This window comes from Arachis ipaensis, chromosome B06 (genome assembly GCF_000816755.2).
Source record: "Arachis ipaensis cultivar K30076 chromosome B06, Araip1.1, whole genome shotgun sequence".
Classification (NCBI taxonomy): Eukaryota; Viridiplantae; Streptophyta; class Magnoliopsida; order Fabales; family Fabaceae; genus Arachis; species Arachis ipaensis.
Window position 1 is genome coordinate 22,061,298 of NC_029790.2, and position 17,946 is coordinate 22,079,243.

Sequence of the window (17,946 nt, forward strand, 5' to 3'; positions counted from 1 at the left end):
GGATACATGATGTTGGAAATGAAAATATTGATTTTGTTGTTGGTGATGAATCAGAAATTGAAATTCCAAATAATCTATTGATTACAACTACGGTAGACTTTGCATATCCAGATTTGTTGCAAAACATGTAAGATTACAGGTATTTTTAGAGTAGGATAACTCTTGAACCCATGCTTGAGAGTATCGAAAAGGTAAACGATTTTGTCTTGACAATCTTTCCAGTGATGAAAAATGAGTATTTGAGTTTTGACACAACATGTCAAGCTGATGAGAATGAAGATGTACATCAAGAGTGGTTCACACCAGAGTTCCTAAATGACATCAAATGTTCGGGACTATCCAATCACAAGTTGACTTTGAAGCTATGAGTCGCTGTAATGCTACTGCGAAACATAGGCCATACTTCAGGTTTATGAAACGGGATAAGATTAATAATTAACGAACTTGGCAGCAACATAATTGGAGCGACGGTAGTGATCAGTAAAAATATTGGAGATAAAGTGTACATTCCAAGAATGAACTTGATCCCTTCAGATTCAGGATTGTCATTTAAGTTTCAACGGAGACAATTTTCATTAACAGTATGCTTTGCAATGACCATTAACAAGAGTCAGGGTCAATCATTATCACATGTAGGACTTTACTTGCCAAAATTAGTGTTCACCCATGGACAACTTTATGTTGCTTTGTCAAGAGTTAAGAGTCGCAGTGGCCTCAGGGTTTTAATTATAGACGAAGACGGCAATCCAAAGTCATCAACAACAAATGTCGTGTTCAAAGAAGTTTTTAATAATATTTAGGTAAGAATAATATTATTTTCATTTTAATAGCATGTTATGATTTACACTTTTGTATAAATATTTACTGTAGATATAACTAATTTATCTATAACTCTGTTTTCAGATTTGAGATGAAATATGTAACAAGGAGCACAACATCATATGCCAATTGCTTTTCTAACGAAGTTATTAAGATACTAGGTTGTCGATAAATTTTTATTAGCCTTTTGATATAAAATTTAGTGTAAAATTGACATGCTATTATTACAGTTATATATGTTCTTATTTTTTTCATGTCTCCCTCCTTATGGTTCAAGAATATTATAGACTTCAAACTCTTCTATTTGCTTTTTACTTTGAATAAAGATAAAACAACATATTCAGTACGTTTATTATATAATGACGATGATCGTGTTATACTAAACTAAAAAAAAATTATGATTATAAAATATTATTTTTAGGTTAATATATCAAATTTAAATATCAGCCTGTGCATCGCACGAGTTTAACACTAGTATATATATATAATTACTAGTGTAAAACCAAATATTGTTCTATTATAAAATTTATTGACATATATTTATTAATACTAATAGTTATTATTTTGGATTTTTTATTTATACAAATTAAATAATTTCATTAATTACCAATTTACATCGTTTTTAGCATTTTTACCAAAATGTATTGCATCTCATATTTCGTTTATAGTGTAAACGAAATAATTTTGAACGTATTTCGTTTACACTGTAAATGAAATATAAAAAAAATTTTAAACACGTATCGTACACACGTAATACGTGAAAATTGATGTACTCCACGTATTTCGTTTACAGTGTAAACGAAATACGAGTTCCTATAATTATAAAAAAAATTAATTTTTATAGGTATAAAAATATCATTTTTAAAATAATGAAACAGTATTAAAAAAATAAATTAGATCTACCTTAATTAATTTATATCTTATCTATATTTTAAAATTTAAACTAATAACTTTCTCACGTTGTTATTTTACAAATGGAAATGTTTCAAGTGCAATATGGGAGATAGACGGTTTTAGTGAGCGACTTTAACTCAAGTCACGTATTTAAAATTGTCCATTTAAACAGTAGCGATCAAATTACGTAATTTAAAATTACCATCACATTATTTTCTAAAAACCATCTCATTTAAATTAGTACTCAAAAAAATAAAAACATAAAAAATTTAAAAATTTTGATAAACAAAATTTATTTTATAATTATAGGTACTCGTATTTCGTTTACACTGTAAACAAAATACGTAGAATACGTCAATTTTCACGTATTACGTGTGCACCCGTAATATGTGTTTAAAATTTTTTCCATATTTCCTTTACAGTGTAAACGAAATATGTTCAAAATTATTTCGTTTACACTGTAAACGAAATATGAGATACAATGCATTTTGGTAAAAACGCTAAAAATGATGTAAATCGGTATTTAATAGAATTATTTAATTTATATAAATAAAAAATCCCTTCTAAAGTGAGAATTTTACTCTAAATCAACAAAATGGAATTATTCCCCTTTATAATTTTCTTAATCCAATAATAAAACCTTTCACACTAAAATACTCACTTTTAGGAGATTCAAATTCAAAATGGAACATGCTAAATGCAAATCAAACAATTTACACAAATAATGTGTTGCATGTGTGCAGTGCAATTCTCTCATGGGTCTCATTTAGTTAGTAATACACCTATTAGTATTAGGAGTTGACCTACAAATTCATTCTGTTAGCATAGTCCCAGCTCAAAGTGCAGGCATTATTATTATTATTATGACTATCACGGGTGTGTTATCAATTCGTGTTCACATTATTGTGCTTGAGGGGTCAATTTTTTTACCATATATATGATGTCCTAGGTTCCTAACCTTACATATAGAAAATTGAAGCATTTTCTTTTTGGGGGACAGGGTTGTCAGTGTCTATTATTTAAGTATGAATTATGAAAGCTTGCGTGCACATACACTTATGTGATGTTGCCACTGCCGTCTCACATGCAAAGGCCAATAAGTTGCACAATTACAACAATAATAATTATAGCATTGGTGCTTATGAAAAGTAATTACACTATTCAAGGAATGATTAAGGCGTGACTATGCTACCCATTGGAAAATGTAAAATAAAGCTAAGACCTATCAATGATGCTCATAAAAGACTAGACCCAAGTGCAATTTTTGTTTGGAAAATTCAAGTGAATGCCTTAGGAGTATGAAAAACCCTCAAACCCATGAACCCATGATAGAAAAATAAGAGATAAAAAAATGAATACACTCACAGTGACGATCACAAGTTATGATTAGTCATGATAACAACTTCTATGGCAAAAAATAACCTATGTAACAGATACAATGATGACTAGCTACAAAGCCGCATATACTATGCATACTCACTAGACAAGAGTCTGCTTATTTTAATAAGCATTAAGGTGGCTTAAATGAAATCCAATAATGCATTCAGGTAGCATCTTGATCTAGTATCAGAAATTAAGTTTGGGGGAAAACAATGCTCATTGGATGCAATCCAACAGAAATTTCACCAGTAAATATTGAAAATGATGCCTAACCGCTAGACTCTAAAGTTTAATCATAGTAATCATTGTTCGGAGATCAGAATAACACGTGATCATATATTCATTTCTGAAACCCAAAAACAAACTCACAAAATTCAATATATTTTTTTAGATTTTCACTTAATTTCAGTGTCACGCTCAGTTATTAAATTTTATAATATTTACAATTTTTATTTTATTTTTGTCATTTATCTTATATAAAATAATTTTAAATTTCAATTGACTAGTATCAAAGCTTAATTAATGACAATAACTTTAGACTTTAGAATTTTTACCACATAATAAAATGATCATTCCAATTAAAAATGTCTATACATCAAATATGCTGGTTCTGAGAAAAAGTAAAGGAAGATCTGAAGTTCTATTCTTGATGAATCATAAATCTGTGTATGTGTTTGTATTGAATGAATGATCATGGAAAAATCCCTTTACAAAACAAGCTCAATCAGTATTTATACAAGTGGGAAAACTATACTACTAAGCTAGCTTATGTAACTGCCTGCTGTTTTGCTAACTGATTCAGCGGCTAAATTAGAATCATGGTCAATCTTGATTATTGACTTGGTCTTCTCTCTATCATCCTCCCTTAAACTCAAGGACACTCTTAGAGTGAGTTTGAGTTTGTCCAAGAACCGATTAAAGGAGAAAACAGATAACGGCTTAGTAAAAAGGTCTGCAATTTGATCTACACCAGGTATGTGAACAATGTGGTGTTGATGTTGGTTAACCAAGTCTCTCACAAAATGAATATTAAGCTCGAAATGCTTGGTTCTACTGTGCATAACGGGATTGGCAGATAATTGGACAGCACTAGCATTGTCACAATAAATGGTAGATACTCCAAAATGTTGAAAACCAAGCTCAGATAGGAGATTTTGTAACCAAATAATCTCAGTTGTAGCTGCTGCCATACTCCTGTATTCAGATTCTGCACTGGAACGGTTGACTACATGTTGTTTTCTACTTGACTAAGCAACCAAATTAGTGCCTAAGAAAATACAATAGCCTGAAGTGGATCTCCTATCATCAACATCAGAGGCCCAATCAGCATCTGTAAAACCAAAAACTTGAAGATTAGTATATGGACGAAAAAGAAAACCTTGCTCAATTGTACCAGCTAGATATCGAAGGATCCTTTTTACTAATCTCCAGTGGTTGAGCAAAGGTCTTTTCATAAATTGGTTTACCTTATTTACTGAGAATGCTATCTCAGGTCTAGTGAGGGTGCAGTACTGCAGAGCCCTTTCTATAGAACGATAGTGAGTAGGATCAGAATAATATTCAGAACCATGTTTAGAGAGATTTTCTGAAGTAATCATAGGTGTTGGGGCTGACTTAGCATCAATCATGCCTGACTTGTGTAACACATCTTTTATGTATTTAGTTTAAGATAAATGATATGCACCAGATTTTAGTTTAGTGGCCTCAATTCCTAAAAAATAATTGAAAGTGCCAAGAGATTTCAAAGCAAACATGCCATGTAATTTCTACATCAATGCAGTGATTTCATTTTGATTATTACCAGTCACCAGTATATCATCAACATAAACTAAAATAAAAATTATAGAAGAAGAAGTTCTTTTAGTGAATAAGGAAGGGTCTGACCTTGTTGTAGTGAAGCCAAACTTGCCTAAAGTTGTAGATAATGTAATGTGCCATGCCCGAGGTGCTTGTTTTAATCCATATATAGCTTTATGAAGTTTGCAAACAGCGTTAGAGTCACCATTATCAAAGCCTGGTGGTTGTTTCATGTATACCACTTCTTGTAATTTGCCATTTAAAAAGGCATTGTTAAAATCATATTGATTGATAAGCCAGTTCATAGAAAGAGCAAGAGTGAGAACCACTTTAATAGTGGCAGGTTTAACCACAGGACTGTATACCTCAGTAAAATCCATCCCTTCAAATTGATGATTCCATAAAGCTACAAGACGAGCTTTATAGCGTATTACTGAGCCATTTGGGTTTCTTTTAATGGCATAAACCCATTTGGAACTAATCACAGTAGAATTGGGACTTGGATGAACTAGAGACCAAGTTTGCGTCTATTCTAAAGCTTGAAGTTCAGATAGCATTGCATTCTTCCAGTGTGGAAGCTGTAATGCTTGTTTTACTGTAGGAGGTGTTTGTAGACATTGAGGGTCAGTACTTGAGGAAGAAGTGAGTGCACTTAATGCTCTTAGTTTATAAATTCCAGACTTAGATCTAGTGACCATAGGGTGTTGATTATGAGTACTTTGGGTACGTGTAGTAGAAGGTAACAAGATTTCTTTACCTGAAATAGGAATAGAGGGTTGAGGATCACTGGTATTAGAGGGTTGAACATTATGATTATTACCAGGTTGAGGGATAGGATTAGTATTAGAATTTGAAAGTGAGGATTGTTGATTGGAATGTTGATCATCATTAGAGTTTAATGGATCTGCATCATGATTAGTGGCCATAGAAATTGAAGCAGGTACAGGTAAAAGAGGGATACTTAAGGAAGTTTGAGAGAATTTATTGTTAATGTAAGGAGTAGAGGTAGTAGGAAATAATTGAGGATAAGGAAAAGAAGTTTCATAAAAAATAATATGTCGAGTGATAATTATTTTTCAGTTTTCATTAAACATTTATACCCTTTGTGATTGGGTGCATACCCAAAAAAAAAAAAAAACAGATAATTGTGATTTTTAAGAGAATTTTGTATTATTGTAAGGTCTTAAAAATGGATAACATGCATAACCAAAAAATTTTAGAAAAGAGTAATCAGGGGCTTGATTATGTAGTAATTCAAAAGGTGAGACATTAGAAGTATTAGGTGAAGGGAGTCTATTTATTAGATAAACAGATGACAAAAAAGCATCATCCCAATGAAGAAGAGGGATAGAAGCTCTTGCTAATATAACCATACCAATCTCTACAATGTGCCTATATTTTCTCTCAGCCCTCCCATTTTGTTGATGGATGTGAGGGCATGAGAATCTATGAACAATACCATGCATAGTTAAAAAAGAAGAAAATGAAGATGACAAATACTCCCTGCCATGATCAGATTGCAGGGACTTAATCTTAAGACCAGTGTGGTTCTCCATTTGATTTTTAAATTGCATGAATGCCTGCAAAACTTGTGATTTTGTTTGAAGTAGAAAGATTGAAGTAAATCTAGTAAATGCATCCACAAAAGAAACATAATATCGAAATCCATGATAAGATAACATGGGTGCTGGACCCCAAACATCAGTATAAATTATCTTTAAAGGTGCATGAAATTGAAAAGAATCAGATTGAAATGGAAGAGCATGCATCTTTGCCATGCAACAGTCTTCACACACCTTATTGTTTGTTGTATTATTATTAGAAACAGGAAGATTACATTTAGAAATGACATTCTTGATTATATTAGATGAAGTATGACTTAATCTATCATGCCAAAGAGAAAATGAGGGACAATTAGCACTGAAACTTCTAGGAACAAATTGAGAACTACATTGATTTTCTCTAGGAAAATGAACTTGCTGGTTTGAGGCAGATTCATTAGAAGTAGATGAAGTAATAGCAATTCTTTGAAATTCATATATGCCATGCTTAGGTATGCCCCGGAGGAGTATCTCCTGAGTTTCCTGTGATTTAACACAACAAAAAGTGGAATAAAATTCAAAGAAAGAGTGGTTATCTTCTGCAAATTTCTGAACACGAATTAAGTTCTGCGACATATCAGGGGCATGAATGATATTTCTTAGAAAGAATTGTCGCTTTGTATCTAAAGAAATGAGATAAGTGTGGCCAGTGTGTGCAATGTGAGTATCTGTTCCGTTACTAAACAAAATTTGGTCAGAACCATTAAACTCAGATGCTTTTAAGAGATTTGATTGATCGGGGGTGATATGGTGAGATGCACCAGTATCTGAAAACCAGGAATTGTTTGAAAATTTTGTAGCAGTAGAAAGATAAGCTCTTGGATTGTGGTATGATGTAGGTGGAGGAATTGGTGGGCCTGAGGTTGAACTCGAAGAAGGTGAAGATGCTTGATAATTTTGATTGTAACAATGGAAACAGGTCAAGGCCGAATGTCCCATTCTGCCATAGACTTGATATTGAACTCTGGAAGAGTATAAAGATTGAAATCTGCCACCTCTACCAAATCTACGTCCTTGTCCATGGCTTCTTCTGCCAGAAAAACTTTTACCATTGCCTCTAGAATTACCAAAATTGGTTTGAGTGAAATTAGATTGGATAAGAGTATTCTCAGTCTTTCTAAACCTCTCTATCATATCCTCATGTCCCAAAAGTAAAGTTTTCACTTCTGGAAGAGTAATGGAATCAGCCTTAGTCATAATAGATGATAAAAACAAGGCATAATCTTCATTTAGTCCTTGTGTAATTGCAGTAATGTGATCATCAGAAGAAACATTAAATCCAAGAGAAGCAAGAGAATCTACAATTTTTTGAATTATTTTTAGATATTCTGAAGCTATCATTCCTCCTTTCTTGATTGATAGCAATTATGCTCGAAGCTGAGTGATTTGAATTTTGGAGGTTTTTGCAAAATGATCATGAATCTTTTCTATACCTGATATGCAAAAACACAATCTAGCATTTTATTTTTAAAAGAAAGATCCATAGACGTGAGAAGCCAAGTCATAAGGTAGTGGTCTTGAGCCTTCCATTCTTTGTACTGTGAAGATTCTATTCCTGCTATTTTTTCTGCATCAGTAGAGAATTTTGGAGGAATCTTCTCTTTGATTAGATGATCCTTGAGAGTTTTGGAACCAATCGTGTGAAGAGCAAGTTGCTCCCATGTTTTGAAGGTAGATTTATCAAGTTTATCAAGGATTGGTTGAGAAAGAAAATTTTTCGCATTGCGTAAAGTGGTGGAAATTGGAACTATTTCTCCCATGGATCTTAATGAGCTCTAGATACCATGAGAAAAAGTAAAGGAAGATCTGAAGTTCTATTCATGATGAATCATAAATCTGTGTATGTGTTTGTATTGAATGAATGATCATGAAAAAACTTCTTTACAAAACAAGCTCAATCAATATTTGTACAAGTGGAAAAACTATACTACTAGGCTAGCTTATGTATCTCCATGCTGTTTTGCTAACTGATTCAGCGGCTAAATTAGAATCTTGGTCAATCTTGATTATTGACTTGGTCTTCTCTCTATCAGGTTCTTTATTATATGTCAACAGTTAGCAATAACATTAGATTTTAAATCATCGAAAACAGTTAAATTGTTGGTTAATTACTCTTATGGAAAACTAAATACTAAAAGTAGTTAGGTAAACTAGGCAGATTATCTTATAAGAATTAATTCATGCACACACACATATATATAGTTTGTTTATTTATCAATTTATCTATATAAGAAATAATATACGAAATTTTTTATTTTGAAAAGTGAAGTTAAATAAAAAAATGAAGATTAATCTATACGATGTTTTTTCTCGTTATAATTAATAATTGCCACTATTTCAGTTTTTAGGGACACCAATTTGGACATTTAGTAGATATTTGCTGTTACGATGATTATGATCCATCTTATCTTAATAAAAATATATGGATATCTCACGTAAAAAGATATTTTTATCCATCTCATCTTATAAGAATTAATTCATGCATATATATATATATATGGTTTCTTTGTTTATCAATTTAGCTATATAAAAAATAATAATGAAATTTGTTATTTTGAAGAGTGAAGTTAAATAAAAAATGAAGATTAAAATTTTTTGGTTGGGGGAGCCGGAATCGGTGATTTTGAAACATTTTTTTTTTGGTGATTGGGGAAAAATTTTCTGTTTTGTAGGCAGCAGCTTTTTTTTTGTTAAAGTTGTATGCAGCAGTTTCACTTTAACAATATTTTGTTTGGCCAATTGAAATTGAGTTGTCTTTTTTATTTGGGTCATGGTGAAATAAGGTCTTGCTTGGAGTATTTTTATGGTTGGCCCATTTAGGAAAACCCAAGTCATTGATTTGGGCTATAGGCCAACTGTCGAGACAGGTGTTGTGTTGTAATAGCAAAGCTATTTTTACAATGAAAATGCAAGTCTTTTTGCCTTTGAGAGATCCTAATTAGAGTACCTATTTCAAATTGGAAAAGTATACGGAACTAAAATGTGACCAGCCAAAAAGTAAACAAAACTGTTTAATTAAAATCACTTTTTGAATAATATGTTTGAAAACTGTTCCTGAGATCACGGAGCACAAATCAAAACCCAATTTTTCATGGAACCCAAACACATTTTGGCTGATTTTTGGCTGATATGCTTTTAGTTCCCTAGTTATTCTCTTTCAAATTAGATGTAATTAGAGCTAAAAATCTAATCCAAACCTCTTTCCAACGACCACAAACTAGTAACACAATCTCCATGAAGGACTTGCTTTCCAACTAATCCAAATTTTATATGTCTATAGCAAAGTTCTTGTATTATCTGTCCTACCCATTACAAATTTGTCATAGACATTAAAGCATAGGATATTATTATCTAAATATGATATGACAAGTCCTGCATAACATTCACTGCCAAGGAAATTAACTGCATTCATTTGATCTATCAAAGAAAGAAATGATGGGAGATGAAAGTATCATGAGAGGTGTCATTTTGAACGTATTTGGTTTACACTGTAAACGAAATATGGAAAAAATTTTAAACACGTATTACGGGTGCACACGTAATACGTGGAAATTGATGTACTCCACGTATTTCGTTTACAGTGTAAACAAAATACGAGTACCTGTAATTATAAAAAATTTAATGTTTATAGGTATAAAAATATCATTTTTAAAATAATAAAACAGTATTAAAAAAATAAATTTGACCGATTTAATAAAATAAAATTCGATACTATTTAGATCTACCTTTGATTAGTCGAAGGTGCTTAATAAAGCAGAAAAGTTGGTGCTCATCAAAGCTGTTTTAAATAGCTTGCCAATATATTACTTAAGCTTGTACAGGATGCCGAAAGCTGTTGCTAAAAAGTTGATTTCACTACAGAGAAAATTCTTGTGGAGTAGAGGGGATGGAAGGAATGGCTTGGTGTTGGTTAGATGGGAAGTGGTTCAAGCGCCAAAAAGGCTAGGTGGGCTAGGTGTTGGAGATGCGATGATACGTAACACAGCGCTATTGTTTAAATGGTGGTGGAGGTTCTCAAAGGAGAATTGTCCCTGTGGAAGAAGGTGGTGTGTTCGTGCAATAATCTCAATCCTAACAAGCTGTTATCCACTCAGACATTGCCCACTAAAGGAGGTCATTGGAAGGATATATGTCAGCTACAGATCAAGGAACAACATGTCAGAGACAAGATGATAAATGAGTTGTCCATGGAGGTTGGAGATGGGAGAAGAACGCATTTTTGGGAGGATGTCTGGCTATACTGTGGTCCCCTAAAGGATAGGTTTCCAAGGCTCTTCTCGATTTCAATGCAAAAAGGATGTGTCATTGGGGTCTGCGGATTCTGGGACGGGTTAGATTGGGTTTGGAACTTCCAATGGAGGCGTGAGCCATTCCAGTGGGAATTGGAACTTCTGAATCAGTTACATGAAACTCTGAGAGTGGTTAAATTTTAAATTAGCGCCAAACAGGGAGGATAGGATTGGGTGGAAGTTTGATAAACAAGGTATTTTTTCTACTAACTCCTTTGTGCAGGTATTGCAGGAGGATACGTTCCCGGAGGACATAACAAGTTATAGTTTTACCAATTCTATTTGGAAAGGATTAGTCTCACCAAGAATGGAGCTGTTTATATGGTTTGTCTTGATAGGCAGAGTGAATATAAAAGACAGATTGTGCCGGTTTGGGATAGTTGGTCATGACAACAACATGTGTGCCCTATGTAGTAAGGATGCTGAAAATGTTTATCACTTGTTTCTTGGGTGTGATTTTATTTGGCAGGTATGGTGCGCATGGCTGAATCACTTTGATAGGAAGTGGTCATTTCCTGGTACTGTAAAGGAACATTTCCACAGTTGGACAGGTGTAACTACGAGAAAGGAAGAGTGAAAGAAATGGCTAATTTGCTTCTTTGCCATTGTGTGGAACGTCTGGATGGAGAGGAATAGGAGGATTTTTTAGAATGCAGAAAAAAGTGTAGAAGATACCATTAACGCATCTTTTCAGAGTTTTGAGGAGTAGAGGCATCAGAATCCCTTTAGTTGTTGATGGCAATGCCGAAAATGACAGCGGGATATGTTTTTGCTTTGTGTGGTGCTACCTAGTTGTATTTAATTTATGTCTGTTTTCTTGTTTTGCTCCATTCTTGTTTTGAGCTCCTTTGTTTCAAAAAAAATATCTCATCTATATTTTAAAATTTAAACTAATAACTTTCTCACGTTGTTATTCTACAAATAGAAATGTTTCAAGTGCAATATGGGAGATAGACGGTTTTAGTGAGCGACTTTAACTAAGTCACGTAATTTAGAACTACCCATTTAAACACGTAATTTAAAACTGTCTATTTAAACCGTAGCGATCAAATTACGTAATTTAAAATTGGCATCACATTATTTTCTAAAAATCATCTCATTTAAATTCGTACTTAAAATTTGTTATATTAAATTGACAATTTTAAATTACGTGACTTAAGTTAAAACCGCTTGTTAATTGAAACGTTCCACTTTGTAGAGTAACAACGTGAGAAAGTTATTAGTTTAAATTTTAAAATATAGATGAGATATAAATTAATTAAGATAGATCTAAACAGTAACAAACATATATCGAATTTTATTTTTTTAAATCGATCAAATTTATTTTTTAATACTGTTTCATTATTTTAAAAATGATATTTTTATACCTATAAAAATTAAATTTTTTATAATTACAGGTACTCGTATTTCGTTTACAATGTAAACGAAATACGTGGAGTACATCAATTTTCACGTATTACATGTGCACCCATAACACATGTTTAAAAATTTTTCTATATTTCTTTTACAGTGTAAACGAAATATGTTCAAAATTATTTCGTTTACACTATAAACGAAATATGAGATGCAATGCATTTTGGTAAAAATGCTAAAAATGATATAAATCGGTAATTAATAGAATTATTTAATTTATATAAATACAAAATCCTATTAATTAGGTCTACTGTTAAATAATGCTTCTGATTTTTCATTTATCTATTTTCTCTTATTTTATCATATTAGATGTATACTATAATTAACTAATAAAATTAGTTATTATGCTATAAGATATTATCGAAATAGCGACCGATTTAGCAACTTATTTTTCTTGAAAATCGGTAGCTAAACCATTAACGACCGATTTTGGTAGTTGTTAAAACCTTGGTCGCTAATTTAAAAATAGCGACTAACTTCGATCGCTAACCGTTAGCGACCGATATTAGCGACCGATTTTCAACCAATGCTACCAGACTAATACCAAGCGATATTGGTTGCTAAATCGGTCGCTAATAAAACCGGTCGCTAAACGGCGACCACTTTTTTGTTGCTAAATTGGTTGCTAAGAAAATCGGTCGCTAAATAGTGACCCACTTTTTGATCGCTGATAAAATTGGTTGCAGAATCAGTCGTTGATGTCTGATCTGAAAATCTAAAATTAGTCGCTAAATCGGTCATTGTTACTGATTTCTTAATTATAGATTTTTACTAGTTTCACATATACCATTATTAAAACTTGATTTTCATAAATAATTATATTTCAACAAAATATAAAAAGAATCGAAAATAAATCAATGTTTTAAATAAATACAAAAAGTATTCACAATATCTATATCAAAATATAGAAATTAAAAAAAGACAAAATTCATAAATACATTAAAGTTATGGGCCATGGATTCCTTGCTCCCACTTTTATGTAGGAGTACCGTTAACCTGTCAAAAAATATTTACAAATTGAACCTCATTTTTTATTTTTGAAAAAAATAATATTTAAAAATTGACCCCTATGTTTATTTTTTTTTACACTTTGAAATTCAAAGTAGTAAGCCATTTGCTCTGTTAGGATTTTGTCCCTCTTTCAATCACTATTGCTATGGTCTCTTCGTCTCCCTCTGCATTCTCTCCCGTCCGCTCATCTTCGCCGCACAACCTACTTCCGCAGTCGCCTTGCAACCCGCTTCCGCAGTCGCCTCCCAACCCACTTCCGCAGCCGCCGCTCAACCCGCTTCTCCCGCCGCCGCAATATTATTTTCTATTAGGTGTCGTTTTCACCCTATCTCTTGTATATGATATATTTTATTGCTTCTTTCCAAACTCGTGTTCTATTTTACTTTGTTTTGTTTTATTGTATTTTCAATTTGTGCTTGATATATGTTAGAGGAAATTTTGTTTCAATTGTTTATCAGTGATTCTATTTTTCTGGTTCATAAGTGCAGAATTCTTATAATGGAACTATAGTTATATGTTAAAACAATTCTGAGTTATCACTCCAGGTGTATTGGTGTTATGAAAATGCATATACAAGAAGGACCATGGTATTGTCCAGAATGCAAGATTAACTGAGCATTGCAATTGACAACAAACACCATGAATTTTACATTGCAAACTTGTGATTATTAATTGATGTCTCATTGTGAGATTCTATGAGCACTGCATCAATGGTTTTTAACATTCATTATTTACAAGTTGAAATAATTTTTTTTGTAGATATAAATATGTTCTATATTTTTAAAAACTTGGTTGAGTGATTTTCTTTTGATGGGGTTGTTCTCCATTTCATCTAATTGCGCTGTCTTACTTGAGCATGCATTGCTATCTGATTGTTTTGTGTCAAAGTTTCAGTTACTTGGATAAGTAATTTTTGGGGTTGTTCTGCATTGAATCTGCATTGAAAAAAAAGACTTGTCCCCTTGATTTAACCAAACCAACATAATTTGAATAAGAAGTGCAATTTTTCCTTCTCTTTGTTTTTATATTGTTTTTCTCGAGTCTTGGAATGTACATAATATCAATCTTGAGGGGGGGGGGTTATGGGAGTAGATAAAAACTATACAGAGCAATGAATAGACAAGTTTATTTTCCTATTATGTATCACAAATTTACAATAAAATGTATGTGGAAGGATGGAAGCTAATGGTTTTTTATTTTTATTTTTTAATTTTATTTTTTCAGATTACGCGTGCATTTCATGCCTCACTTGCTAATGGTGGGAATGCTGGGAAAAGCAATGAGAATCCTTCTAAATGACAGAACTTGATTGCCATGAATTGTCCAAATATGATGGTAGAAGAGGTGAAATCTGTTATATCCAAGAAGATATTAGTTAAAGGGCAGAATGGGATCATTCAGTGATTGCTGATGTTGGCACTTTAGGGTGAAAAAAGAATGCAGTATAGGACTGTAGAATCTGTATTAAGGTAGTGAATGAAGAAGGTCCAGGATTTTTTATGTTTTCGTGCCTGCATGGTCACCCTATTTTTACTATTGGATAAAAAAATTCTTTGTAATTGATAAGGGTATTCATATATTCTTCTAACCATCAATCACATTATCACAAAATGGTATTTAAGCAATTCGAACAACTATCACTTGTCAACCACAAAATGGCATTATACTTGGCTTATTGTAATGTATTTGTATAACCAATAATGTTAGAAAGACAAAAAAAATAGTTTAAATTTGTCTTATTTAGCATTAATTAATTTTAACAACAATTAATTAATGCTAAATAAGACAAGTTCTGTCGTGCAAAGTTAACAACCTCATACATATCTTGATTTCATTTGTCCACAAACTCTTCATACAAGGAGAAATTTTTCATAGCATTCACCAGAAAAAAAAATGCCCAGCACAAGGAAATGGACACTTCAATTGTTTGGTTGGAGATAAGTGGTGGAAAAATAGTGGGAGACAGAAAAGTTGCAAATTTTTTTTCATGAATTACACATAAAAATTTGCAACTTCTCTTCCCTCTCCTCTATTACTTTTTCACTTCTCTCCAACCAAACAAAGCTTAAATATTTTGTTACTTATATTATTTGTATGTATGTTTAATATTAAATTTTTTAATAGATATTTAATCGTATACTATAATAAGAGTAATAAAGTAGTTTAACTCAATCACCTATTACTTACAAATGTTATAAGTGCAAGAATTTGATTAGAATATTATCAATCCATAACACTTATAGTTGTTTTAAGTATTTGTATTGTAATTTCTATTTTTCAAAGTACAATGGAAAAAAGATACATAATCTTATCTGTACCAGCAAAAGGTTCTAATATTTCCATTTCACCAATGAAATCTTCAACTCTCAATAGGAATTGGAATCAAAATCAACTAAAGACTCAAAACTATATCAATCTACTGCTGCTTCAATTCTTTGTGATCACAATAATGATAATATTATGAATGTTTTGTTTGCCAATGATCTCAGACACAGAAAACTTGTCTTTATAAACTCTTTTATTGTCCCATCCATTTTGGGTTAAGTAAAGACAGAGACATTTTGTTTATTTTTTTCTCTAAATAGTTGTGTTGTGTCTTCCAATGTCTCTCTATCTTTGTTATGAGATAGTTACCAAATAAACAAAATGGCGAAGATCAGCTCCAGGCTTAGCACCAATGGCGAAGAACTCGATGATGACTTCTAAAGGCATGTCCTTTGTCTCAGGAGCTTTCATGTAAACAAACACCCATGAAATGATGCAACCACAAACAAACAATGAAAAGACACCAGTGAGTCCAATTTGATGCAGCAAGAATGGGAATGAAGATGTGACCATCAATGTGCTGATCCAAAATGTGAGTGCACAAATTGAGATGCATATTCCTCTCACACTTGTTGAAAAAATCTGTGCACAAATAATGTTGGGAATCACACCAAATCCCATGCAGAATATGCTCTCATAGACAATGACACATGTTGCTGTTACTACTGCATTCACAATAGAACTCATGGCAAATGAATCCCTTAGTACTAGTACTGTTAGAGACACTATCAAGATGGGGATTGTGTTGAGCAATAGTGCCCTGCATTTCACAAATAATTATTCTCATTTAGAACAATGATGCATTATTTGTCCTTAAATTGAATATAAGAATGTAATTGGAGATCAGTTTCTGAATAAAAATACAGAAATCTAAAGACACAAACTGATCGAAGAAGATAGACGAAATTTATATCCATCCAAAATATGGATATGGTATATACGAATTTTTACTATCTCTCTACAATCTCAGTATCTTTGTATTTTGTAATTTAGAAAAGTGTTATCGAATAAGACTATAGAAAGATATGATTATAACTTATAATACACTTTACGAAAGGATATCTTGAACAACAAAAAAAGGCTAAAGCAAATTTAAACTACATAATAAATTTTGAAATTGTAGTTAAACTTACCTCCTGCCTGAAATATCCATAAGTTTCATGGAAAGAGCAATGCAAGGGAGCATAAAAAATGTTATAATGACATTTACGAGTAAAGAAGCTGATGTTTCAGTAATCCCAAAATTTGAAAGAAGTTCCCCACACCTACTTCCTCAAGGATTTTACCATAAGTGCTGATAAGTTGTCCTTGTGAGTTTTTGCGGCCTTCCTCAACTCTGCAATGTTAATGTTATCCTTGGCATCGGTTCTGACAGAAACAATTATCATGCCACACATGGCAGCACTGGCAGGATTTGTACCATGTGCAGAGACAGGTATAATGCAAATATTGTGGTGGTGGTCTCCTCTTGCCTGCAGTTTCTAGTTTCCAAAATAGTTAAGAGCCATTGCAGGAATTTATTTGAGCAACATTAAAAAACAAAAAATTGATCTCTTATAAATATACAGCAAGAGACAATAGCACAACTGAAGGTTATCAACTATCGGATGAAATGAACAAGTACAATGTTAAATAAAAATGTCAAATACTGTTTTGAATGTAAGTAAATCAGAAGAGTCATAAATTAACTCATAAATTGATAAAAAATCCTTTCTAATAGCAAATATTTTCCATAAAAGTTAAGCAGACATATTTCAAATGAGCTAAGTCATCATAATAAATGATATGCTCGAATAACCATCAGCACAGCATACTCTCCTGTAGCTCCAGCATTTGGTTGCAAAGAGAAGGAGTCAAACCCGGTGATGGTACACAGCAAGTCATCCAAATTGTTGAACATTTTCAGACACCAAATTTTATTGTTCAGACACAGAAAATAAAATTAAAAAAACCCTTCTCTTCCATATTTTATAAGAGTCTAAAAAGAACCATTTAAACATCAAACTAGCTACCTGATAACCTTGAGTCTGTTCAGTTGGTGCAAAAGGGTGAATATCAGTGAAGCTAGGCCATGTTACTGGCATCGTCTTAGTTGTTGCATTCAACTTCATAGTACAAGATCCAAGTGGAATCATGCTGTAGCATAATGAGATCCTTGGATTGTAACCTTTAGTGTGGTCGCAAGAACTCATGAAAAGTTGCCCGCACAAATCCATTCCAAATATTTTGGGCACCTCTAAGTGGTGTTCCCTTTGCAACTGTTGGCCCAATCATGTGCACATTCTAGATATATGGATACATCTAATCGAACCATGTTACATGTCATCAAATTTACAGCTTTCTTTTGGTTGTGGTACGTATTCTATGTGGAAAGCTATAGCCAAAGGTAGTGCAAACTATCATGATTCTCACAAACG

The 17,946-nt window shown here is 32.4% G+C and overlaps 1 long non-coding RNA gene across 1 annotated transcript; it reads left to right on the top strand.

The window, feature by feature from the left end:
• Nucleotides 4,471-16,996, top strand: LOC110263238. Its single transcript, XR_002348547.1, has 3 exons — nt 4,471-4,482; nt 5,469-5,479; nt 16,808-16,996. It is a non-coding gene; the product is annotated as an uncharacterized LOC110263238 (long non-coding RNA).